The sequence below is a fragment of the Hoplias malabaricus genome, chromosome 3, assembly GCF_029633855.1.
Source record: "Hoplias malabaricus isolate fHopMal1 chromosome 3, fHopMal1.hap1, whole genome shotgun sequence".
NCBI lineage: Eukaryota > Metazoa > Chordata > Actinopteri > Characiformes > Erythrinidae > Hoplias > Hoplias malabaricus.
Genome location: NC_089802.1, coordinates 79,560,720 through 79,571,957, shown reverse-complemented (window position 1 = coordinate 79,571,957; position 11,238 = coordinate 79,560,720). Strand labels below are relative to the sequence as shown.

Genomic DNA, 11,238 nt, shown 5'->3' with positions numbered 1-11,238 from the left:
TTCTATCGCTGCCATGACATAAATTCCCCTACACAAAATCAAGACTGAATGTCCTCAAAATATGCTTTAACAAGCATAGTAAACTTATCTGGCACCTGGAAAAATCCAAAGGCTTTTTATGTGGCACTGAGTCAAATGCAGTCACTAAATCTAGGGAAATGACATGGAGATCCCTCTTTCTTTGCTGTCTGAATCTGATGCCAGATCATGCTGCTAAGCTCCAAACATCCTGCAAAGCCAGAAACCCCTGCCTTTTGTACTGATGTATCAATTAATTTGTTTGCTTTCAAATAAGCAGCAAGACGCAGTGCAATTACACTAAAGGAACTCTCACCCTCCACATTAAGAAGACTTATAGCCGAAACTTCTATACCCACAGCATTTTTCTCCTTAGAGATAGGGAGAGGATAGAGAGAGAGTGAAAGGGGAGAGAGGGAGAGAGAGAGAGTAGAGGGAGAGACAGAGAGTAGAGAGAGAGAGAGTAGATAGAGGGAGAGAGAGAGCGAGACAGTAGAGGGAGGGGGACAGAGAGTATAGGCAGAGAGTAGAGTGAGTGAAAGGGGAGAGAGGGAGAGCGAGAGAGAGTAGAGGGAGAGACAGAGTAGAGAGAGAGAGAGAGAGAAACAGAGTAGAGGGAGAATGAGACAGAAACAAAGAGTAGAGGGAGAGAGAGTAGAGAGAGAGAGAGAGAGGAGAGGGAGAGAGAGAGAGGAGAGGGAGAGGGAGAGAGACCGTAGAGAGGGAGAGAGAGTAGAGAGAGAGTAGGGGGGGGGGTAGCACAAGAGAGAGAGTAGAGGGAGGGAGAGAGAGAATTATTAAACAAATAAATAAATAGTTCTATATTAGTTCACTCTTCCTTGTTCCTCTCTGACCACGTAGGGTCTGGGTCTGATCTTGTCTCAGCTGGTACCACTCTCGGTTGTGTACTGGTCTATCCCTCTGAGACCTGGGTATGAATCCCACCGGAAGCTACCCATTACAATTCCAGAACAGGAAAACCACTCCAGCTTCATCTGCAACTAAAACACACACACACACTTGTGAAATCTTCAAAGGGGTTCGCTCAGTTTGTCCTGCTTTACTCTGGAAACTGCAAAAGGAGCTGCTTTTAGATTTAAAATTTAAAGACACTGTGTCCTTTTCTCCAGGGGCTCCTCGTGAACCTGCTGCTGAAGGAGATGCTGAAGGAACAGGTTGGTTCTGCTGCTGTAACTCTCTCTCTCTCTCTCTCTCTCTCTCTCTCTCTCTCTCTCTCTCTTTCTCTCTCTCTCTCTCTCTCTCTCTCTCTCTTTCTCTCTCTCTCTCTCTCTCTCTCTCTCTTCTCTCTCTCTCTCTCTCTCTCTCTCTCTCTCTCTGTGATGTCTGGAGCGGAGTCTGCAGCTCTCTGTTGATGAGAGAACATTTCTGTAAACTGTAACTAACAGAGGCTGCAGCTGATTAGAAATCTTAAGATTTAATACGTAGGTGTTCTTAACTGTGACTGAGTGTGTGAGTGAGTGTGTGTGCAAGAGTGAATGTGTGTGTGAGTGACTATGTGAGTGAATGTGTTTGTAAGAGTGAATGTGTGTGTGAGTGAATGTGTGTGTGTGTGTGAATGTGTGTGTGAGTGAATATGTTTGTGTGAGTGAATGTGTGAGTGAATGAATGTGTGTGAGTGACTATGTGAGTGAATGTGTTTGTAAGAGTGAATGTGTGTGTATGAGTGAATGTGTGAGTATGTGAATGAATGTGTGTATGAGTGAGTGTGTGAATGAATGAGTGAATGTGTGAGTGTGTGAATGAATGTGTGAGGAATGTGTGTGTAAGAGTGAATGTGTGAGTGAATGTGTGTATGAGTGAATGTGTGTGTAAGAGTGAATGTGTGAGTGAATGTGTGTGTATGAGTGAATGTGTGAGTGAATGTGTGAGTGTATGAGTGAATGTGTGTGAATGAATGTGTGAGTGTGTGAATGAATGTGTGAGGAATGTGTGTGTAAGAGTGAATGTGTGAGTGAATGTGAGTGTATGAGTGAATGTGTGAGTGAATGTGAGTGTATGAGTGAATGTGTGTGTAAGAGTGAATGTGTGTGAATGAATGTGTGAGTGTGTGAATGAATGTGTGAGGAATGTGTGTGTAAGAGTGAATGTGTGAGTGAATGTGTGAGTGAGTGAATGTGTGTGTATGAGTGAATGTGTGAGTGTGTGAATGAATGTGTGAGTTGTGCTGACCGGTGATTTGTTGGTGCTCTCTCTCCACAGAGAGAAGGTGTTTATAAAACTTTAATTGATGCCTGTTACAGTCTGTAATGATCCAAACTGAAAGCCATTGAGGCACTAGCTGAAGTAGCGCTATGTAGCAGAGGAAACCTGATTACTGATGAAGGTAAAGTAGCTGCTGAAGAAGCCAATTAAATTGTCCCTGTGTTTAAACGCTGCAGTATTTACAGCAGACTGAGCTGAGGTTTGTGTTCTTTCCTGACGTTCCGACTGTGTTGTTAATCTGTACTTCGTCAAAGAAATCTGCTGCTATGAGGCAATTACCCCAGACTACTTTCCTGTTTCCTTCATGGCCTTAGTTAACTGTTCTGTCAGTGTATGGGTCATTCTCTGAATAAAATCAGATAACTGAGGAAGGGAAGGGCTGTGAAGCTTCCTGTCAGTAAACAGATAGGTGCATAGATTCTGAGTTAAACAGGGTCCTGGTCTGAGTCTATTACCAAAGTCACACTGTACCTCTGTATCATCTCTTTGGCTAGGATTTTATCCACAGTACGGGCATTTTCCTTAGAACAGAGAAACGCCTCCGTTCACTTGGAAAAACCTGTCTACAATCACTAGCAAGTACTTCAACTGACAACAAGCACATGTGTAAAGTCTATGTGCAGACACTAAAAGGGATATTCAGGAGCAGCTTGTGTTTGTCTCTGGCACAGATTAAACAGCTGTATGGTGCAGCAGGAAGTGTCTCTGTCACAGCTCCAGGGTCCTGGAGGTTGTGGGTTCGAGTACCATTCCAGGTGACTGTCTGTGAGGAGTGTGGTGTGTTCTCCCTGTGTCTGCGTGGGTTTCCTCCGGGTGACTGTCTGTGAGGAGTGTGGTGTGTTCTCCCTGTGTCTGCGTGGGTTTCCTCCGGGTGACTGTCTGTGAGGAGTGTGGTGTGTTCTCCCTGTGTCTGTGTGGGTTTCCTCCGGGTGACTGTCTGTGAGGAGTGTGGTGTGTTCTCCCTGTGTCTGCGTGGGTTTCCTCCGGGTGACTGTCTGTGAGGAGTGTGGTGTGTTCTCCCTGTGTCTGCATGGGTTTCCTCCGGGTGACTGTCTGTGAGGAGTGTGGTGTGTTCCCCCTGTGTCTGCGTGGGTTTCCTCCCACTCTCCAAAATCACACGTTGGTAGGTGTATTGGCGACTCAAAAATGTCCATAGGTGTGTGTGTGTGTGTGTGTTCATGATGCGTATTTTGAAAACAAATTAATGCAAACAGATTCCTTTTGGTCTCAAGGTTGTATCCAAGTCCCACCTGCTGTGTCCAGTCCTTAACAAAACAGGAAATAAACACTGAACACAGCTCGTCAGGTTTTAGGACACAACTGGAGGCCAGAGATGGGTCCCTCTGAGACACCTGTAGTTTATGAAGGTATCTCATCAAATAAAAAGTGTTGATGATAAAAGGCTGTGCCAATAATAAACAAATAAATTATTAATGTCACTTTGTAAATCATTTCTGGCGTGTGTTTATACATTGTCCAAAAAAGAGACTATTTTTTCTTTGACCGGAGCTTTTTAAATTCACTTCTGCCACTTGTGTGACGTAGATATGAGAGCCTCAGCAGTTTATATAATGTTTATTACACACTGTTTAATATCATTCAGTTTATTGCTAAATGAAGGAGCACAGTAACAAAAGTAAATGTTAAAAGTAAATTATCTTATTTAGGTAAAACAAATGTAACTGCTAACAATCCACCTACAGTTACCTGGAGACAGGAGGCTAGTTTGGCCCTGTGTCTGAAACTGTGCCCTATTCACTACATAGTGCACTACTCTGGTGTTCCTCCATTTTGTAATAGTGTCCGATAATATAGAGGACAATTTTCAGTGTGCGCAAACAATCCCACAATGCACCGCAAAAGGTAGTGTAGAACCCATGTACACTAGATGATATTAGTGGAAAGTGGATACCCATAATGCACTGGGCTGTTTGGTAAAAACCTGCATGAGTTAGAATCTGAAATTGTTCACTACCCTCCTGACCTCAGTTCCCTATAATAGGGCAGTGTATAGTGAGTAATAGAGGGAATAGTGAATAGGGAGCCATTTCACTGTCAGGCACGGAGAGGCGGACTGACTGAGGCGGACGCACTCGCTAAAACACAGTACTTTATTATATAACAGAATCACGAAACAAAGACTGGAACTGGGGCACAAACCAAAACGAGGGAAAGCAGAAACAGACAGACTCGATACTAAATGACGACAGGGAAACAAAACAATGACAGGAAACGAAACGAGGCACGGACTTAGACAAAACGAGGAACAGACAAACTGACGGGAGCGATATTACTTATGAAACAACTCGACACGAAACATGACAAAGGCGAAAGGAGAAACGACACGACAAAACAAAGGTGAAATGAGAAATGTACGACAAACAGGACGTGACACAAGAGGGCTTAAATTCAGACACAAATGAGACACACCTGGACAGATAACGAGGACGGGCTGACACATGACACGGACGAGGAGGCGGGACGAGGGCGGAGACAAGGACATAAACAAAACATAGCCATGTGCTAAAAAGAGCACATGACCGGGGACAACAGACATGACAGGACGAAGGCGTGACAATCAGACACAGGGTGGTTCTGTCTCCAGAGTTTCAGATACAATCAATCAATCAATCAATCAATCAATCAATAAATAAATAAATAAATAAATACGTCTTTAATTAAATCAGCTGAAGTGTATTTTATATACTAAATCTATTTTACATGAAGAAACACACTATCGATTATTTCTTTATAAATAAACTCCAGTTTCCCACTTTAATAATAAAAACATCATGTCTGTGTTTTGTAGCGTGTGAATAGGTTTATAAATGAAATCCTTGTAAATGGTGCACAGTTTTAAAGGAAACTGAAAAAATGCTTTGTGTTTTCCAAAGTTTGGAGTCACTCCAGGAAAATGATGAGGAACTCGGGGAAAAGGACGGCGTTTACCTCAGGGTCCGCTCTTCAGTCCGAGGACCAGCTCTGTCTCTGTCTCTGTGAGTAACAGCGCTGTCACACTTTACTCTCGCTTTACGGACATTGTTGGGCTTAAAATAACTCTATAAAACTATAAACTGTGTATAAGACCGGACTGGAGGACTACAGTTGGAAAATAGGTTCAAAAACGTCTAAAACTGTTAGCCCCGCCCACTCCTCTGTGAGTGAACGGAGCAGAAGGGAATTTTAAATAATTACACACCGAGTGTTTTTAGACAGCTGTGTTCTGTCAAATCCAGAATCCTGAATATCCCCCAGTGTTTTACTTCACATTTATCTCCTTTAATAAGAGTTATTTGGAGATATTTAAAGGGGTGTGGCCATTAGGTGATTGACAGGTTCAGATCATGATAGACAGAGGGACATTTATTATAGAAACCGACATTTTGATGACTCCTTAAAAACGGGGAAGTTTAAACTTGTTTAATGATTCTGCCAAAACGTTTACTCCCCAAATAAATAATTATATAAATTTAAGTGAGGAACTATGGAATCAAATCTGTCTCATAACACTTTGAAATATTACCACCTTTGAATTTGTAGCGCTGAATTTTTTGCACTGAAATTCTGCATCTGAATTTTGCTACTTTTGAGTTTAAGTCTTCAGATTTACACCTCTGAATATAACTGCTGTTTAATTGAAATCGTGAATTTTCAAGAACATCTTTTCACTGTTATTATTCAAGGTTAATAAATTCAGAAAAAAAATTCAAGCTTAAAAAATTCAAACAATATTCAGAGTGACAAAATTCAGATACACATCTGGGACACCAAGGATAAGCAATCGATTCATTAGGATTTGCTGTTTCACATTAAATGCTGCAGTAGTTGCATTCTGTCGCCGCTAGATGGCGAAATACGAACACAACGTCACGTTTAGCTTCCTTCTGTGGACATTATCACTTTATTTACAAAGTGTCTCAAAAATATGGAAGGCTCTCTGAAGACAATATAACAAACTATTAATATCCTGAAGATGAAGAAATTTTACTGTGGAATTTTTATATAATTGCCCTATAAACATAGCACTGGACATGATAGAATGCTAAAACCCTAAAAACCCTAAAACTCCTCAGAAAGTCAGAAAATCATTACGTGAAGTCACCAGCATCATTTATATCCCTTCACTCTCACTCCATCCCTGTGTCGAACAACATTGCACCCTCCACCATCCCGTCTCCTCCCTTTTTCTCTCTGACCGTTTTAGACCTTGGGGATGGGGGTATTTCAGCTAAAAGTCTAGGACTGGAACACTGCTAATCCCACAGGAAGTCAGAGTATGGTAAAGGCTGAGTTGAGATTTTCTTTTGTGCTGCAGTAGATAAGGGCTTCATCACAACCTCCTGTGGACCTCTATTACGTACAACACTGTTTTATCAAATCAGATATTTATATCACTAGAAATGTAAGTAAACACAAAAAGTGAGGGAATGTGAGTTTGTAGGTTATTTCTTTGTTGTAACAGTGCTTCTTGGCAGTAAATCCAAAAGTGTGTTTAGCGGGTGTACTGCTGGAAGAGGACTGTTTGCCGTTTGTGAACTAGGAAGACTGACTTCACAGAGTCAACACATTAGTTATCATAGTATTTCACTGGCACCAGCACCGTTTTCTGACTGTGACTCAGGGCTTAGAGAAGCAGCTCATTGGCAATCTCATCCCTACATCACCAATCATCTCATTTTTCCAGACAGGAGCTATTTTATTCAAGTTTAAGCCAAAGCAGAAAAAAATAGGCAGACATTTGTGATAAAAACTTTATCCTCCAATAATCTGTTCCACACTCGGAGCGCAGGGAGAGTCAGATCAGATTATTTACCTGTAAACAGGGAAAGAACGAGACAAAAATAATGTGTAGCTTGTGTCTGTGTTCTCTTACAGACTTAAAGACAGCAGGAGTGAAATAAGAGGATTTACGTGTGTAAGGTCTGTGCTTGAATAACTCTCTCAGGTTCATGCACGATAGGGAAATGCACTGGAAGCTAACCTGCTAATGGTTTTCCATTAGATTCTATGATGAAAGTGTTAATATGGCTAACACAGGCCAACAGTCTTCCTCATCATTATGAAATCTGTTATATATTATATATATATATATATATATATATATATATATATCTGTAATATCGTCTGTTGATATTAATTTGACCTCTCCTCATTTTTACTTCTTTAAAGATGGTTAATGCCAATTTAAAATATTAATCGGTTTAGACTTATTACGTATTTGTTCTCTGTCTGTTTTTGTTAACCCCTCGATAAACACACATCCTTTATGTTATCCTTGTTTGTGGGGTAATGTGGTGCTTTTTGGCGTGTGATGTCCTCCATTTTGGGGCCATGGAAGTGACCCTGAATCAGTATAACAGCTGTTTCATAACATTAAAAAGAATCAGTGGTGAAAATAACTGACTGCATCTTAAACCCTCTTCTGAATAAAACCCTGTTGTTGTGTGTGTGATTCTCTCAGGACATGGCTGTGAAGATCGTCCTGATCCTCCTCCTGTTCTCTGTTTCTCTGGGACACGCTCAGAGAGGTGAGTTTCTCTGATTCTGTGATGTCCACACATAGCTCACACAAATCTGGGCACAGTCAAATGATATGTTTGTTATTATTAAAGTGAAATCATTATGAATATAGCAGGTAATTTATCTATTATTTATCTTTCACATTCTGAGATTGCAAAAAGACAATTATATAATTACTCCTATGTTTCTAGACAGTTTTTGTTGTTTTCAGAGCAAAACGATGCTTGAAAAATGTAAAATCATTGGAAAGCAAATGGATTGGGACATTTTCAGTAAAGATATAATCACCCAGAAAAAGGATAATTGTCTAGAAAGAGGGTCTTGATTCTGGACATTCTCAGAGTACATGTGAATTAAATAAGTGGCCAGTTCTATCAATCACACAGGTTCTACTTATAAATGGTTTATTTATCTTATATATGTATACACGGATCAACCATAACATTATGACCACTTCCTTGTCTCTACACTCACTGGCCAGACAGGAGCACTTTGTAATTTTATCATTACAGATCATTTATTTATTTGTTTGATAACGGAGCCCGGCCTAGAAGAGGCATATGCGCTGGCTGACTGACTCCTAATGTTGAAACGCACATGCACGAGTAGGAATTGTTAATTCAGCCATTTTTCATAGAGAGAACTTAAGGTGGCGGCGCTACACCACTGGACCGTCTGTTGTTAGTTCAGCCTTATTTCACATTCCTGTTCGTGAACTAAATTTGGAACCATTCGGCAGTGACAAGGGGTCCTCTTTTCCCTGGACGCGTCTCTTTTTGGGACCTAAAATATGTTTGTTCAAGTGTTCAACGGGTCAGAGGGTTGAGAGCTAAATTGTTACACGGTCGCGCCACTTCAGTGCTCCACCATCCACCGAGCCAGTTCTTTAGATTTGAGGGCTCTCGAGTCCAGATACGTAGCCAATCTTTGTCTCTCAGTGCTATTCCCAAATAGTATTACCTCAGTTTTATCTTTATTCAGCTGCAGAAAATTGCGTCCCATCCAGTTTGTGATTTGTTCAAGGCACTTGCTTAATGAGTCAACTGGGCCAGAGTCGTTTGGGGAGAGGACTATGTAAATCTGAGTATCATCTGCATAGCTGTGATAGGACACCCCATAGTCCTGTAGAATCTGGCCAAGAGGAAGCATATATAAATTAAATAAAAGTGGACCAAGAATAGAGCCCTGGGGGACACCACAGGTTACTGGCATGTTCTCTGAAATATTATTTTCTATTTCTACAAAGTAGTTCCTGCCTTCCAGGTAAGAAATGAACCACTTCAGGATTGTTCCTGAGAGTCCAACCCAGTTTGCGAGTCTATCTATAAGAATCTTATGGTCAATGGTGTCAAAGGCAGCACTAAGGTCAAGAAGTAACAGAAGAGATACCTTTCCAGCCTCAGTATTTAAGCGGATGTCATTAATTACCTTGATTAGAGCAGTCTCAGTAGTGTGATTAGACCACAACCCGGACTGGAATTTGTCTAGGCTACTGTTAATGGACAAGAAACTAGTGATTTGCCTGAAAACTATTTTCTCAAGGATTTTGCCAATGAACGGTAAATTAGAAATTGGCCTGTAGTTACTTATCAGAGATGATTCTAAATTTTTCTTTTTTAGAAGAGGATTTACAACTGCAGTTTTTAGTGAGGAGCTCAGAAAAACCCCCGACATGAGTGAGGTGTTTACAATGTGGAGTAAGTCTGGTGCTATAGTGTGAAACACACTCTTTAAAAAATTGGTTGGTAGTGTGTGGAGTCTACAAATGGATGATTTGAGATGATTAACTGTGTCGATTAAAATTTTATTATCAACAGAACTGAACTCTGACATTTTAACTAAGGAGTTTTTATGAGGTGATGGAGAGGGTACAGACTCATTGTTGGATATAGATGTACTAATCGCTTGTCTGATATTCTGGATTTTAGTGTTAAAAAAGAATGCAAACTCATTACATCTCTCAGTTGATACTAATTCAGGGGCCATTGGTGTGGGTGAGTTAGTAAGTCTATGGACCACAGTGAAGAGGATTTTGCTGTTGTTAGTGTTATTGTTGATGATGCTAGAGAAATAGGATTGTCGTGTTTTGCATATTGTCGCGTTGTATTCACGTAGCCTATCTTTGTAGATTTCTTTGTGAATATGAAGACTTGTTTTACGCCATCTGCGTTCTGCCTTGCAACACGCCCTCTTTTGGATTTGAACAACAGAAGCATTTCTCCATGGTGTTTTCTGTTTGCAAGACAAGGCCTTCATTTTAACTGGCGCAATCTCATCCATTACACTGACAATTTTTGTATTAAAACTATTCAGCAGGTCATCAACAGAGTTGGACCGTTCTCATGGTGTAGTGCACATTTTAATCATGAAAAGTGTAGCTGTGCAGTCCTTTATAATCCTTTTCTTGACACAAACTCTGCTGTCTCTGATGACTGGTGAGGCCCACACATCAAAGAGCACACAGTAGTGATCTGACAGTGCGACGTCCTTCACAGTCACTGATATGTTGAGACTCTTTGAGATAACGACATCCAGCGTGTGACCATGAGAATGTGTGCTCCCTGTAACATGCTGTGAAAGGCCAAAAGAGTCCAATATGGCGTGCAGTTCCTTGGCGAAACAGTCCCTGGGATTGTCGATATGTTAAAGTCACCAGCAATAACCAAATGGTCAAAGTCTGTAGAAATAAAAGACAGCATCTCTGTAAATTCATCAATAAAATTAGCGCTGTACTTCGGAGGCCTGTAGACAGTTACTAGTAATATCTGTGGTGTCCCTTTCAGAACTACACAGAGATTCTCAAATGTTGTGAAGTCACCAAATGATAACTGCTTGCACTGAACTGCTTGAAGGACTCCAGACTCAGGTCAGTGACAGTAAGGTTCAGTTTACTGGACATTGTCAGCAGTCTGTCGTCTCTCTCCGTTATCTTCAGTGTGGCTCTCTCTGTCCAGTTGGCTCCAGTGCTGTCGAACCAGTGAATGCCCCCTGCTGGATATCCACCGCTAGTGCTACAGTGCAGTTCAGCTCTGTCTCCGTCTTTAATCTCTTCAGGAACTGAATTAATGACTGGTGAGTCGTATTTCGCTGAAAACAGAAACAACACATACAATGTTAAAGGAACAGCGTTGATACTGACACCTAGTGGTCTAGAGGTCTTAGAGCTTTTGTACTAAACCTATTTTAACCCCATGTGGAAGGCCCACCCTATGAAGCATAAACTGGCTCCTTTAGAAACAACAGAGCAGTGTGAATGATTTCCTGTGAGCTCCACTATTTATAAATAATAATAATAATAATAATAATAATAATAACTAGAGAGGGGGAAAGTTCGTGAACGAACTTTGATTTTGGCTTGTCACGTATTGCTAATATCGTTGCCACATTAGCTTATATGCTGCTTAATGGCTATGACGTTAAAATTTATAGAAACTGTCACATAAGAATAAATACCACATTAAAACGACTCCCATTATA

The 11,238-nt window shown here is 41.0% G+C and overlaps 1 long non-coding RNA gene across 2 annotated transcripts; it reads left to right on the top strand.

Moving 5' to 3' along the window:
- Nucleotides 1–785: 785 nt before the first annotated feature.
- Nucleotides 786–11,238, top strand: LOC136691188 (uncharacterized). Of its 2 annotated transcripts, XR_010801854.1 has the most exons (5): nucleotides 786–1,193; nucleotides 5,136–5,237; nucleotides 7,703–7,769; nucleotides 10,545–10,627; nucleotides 10,716–11,238. It is a non-coding gene; the product is annotated as an uncharacterized lncRNA (long non-coding RNA). The 2 variants fall into 2 exon arrangements; XR_010801853.1 differs by having other exon boundaries at nucleotides 10,545–11,238.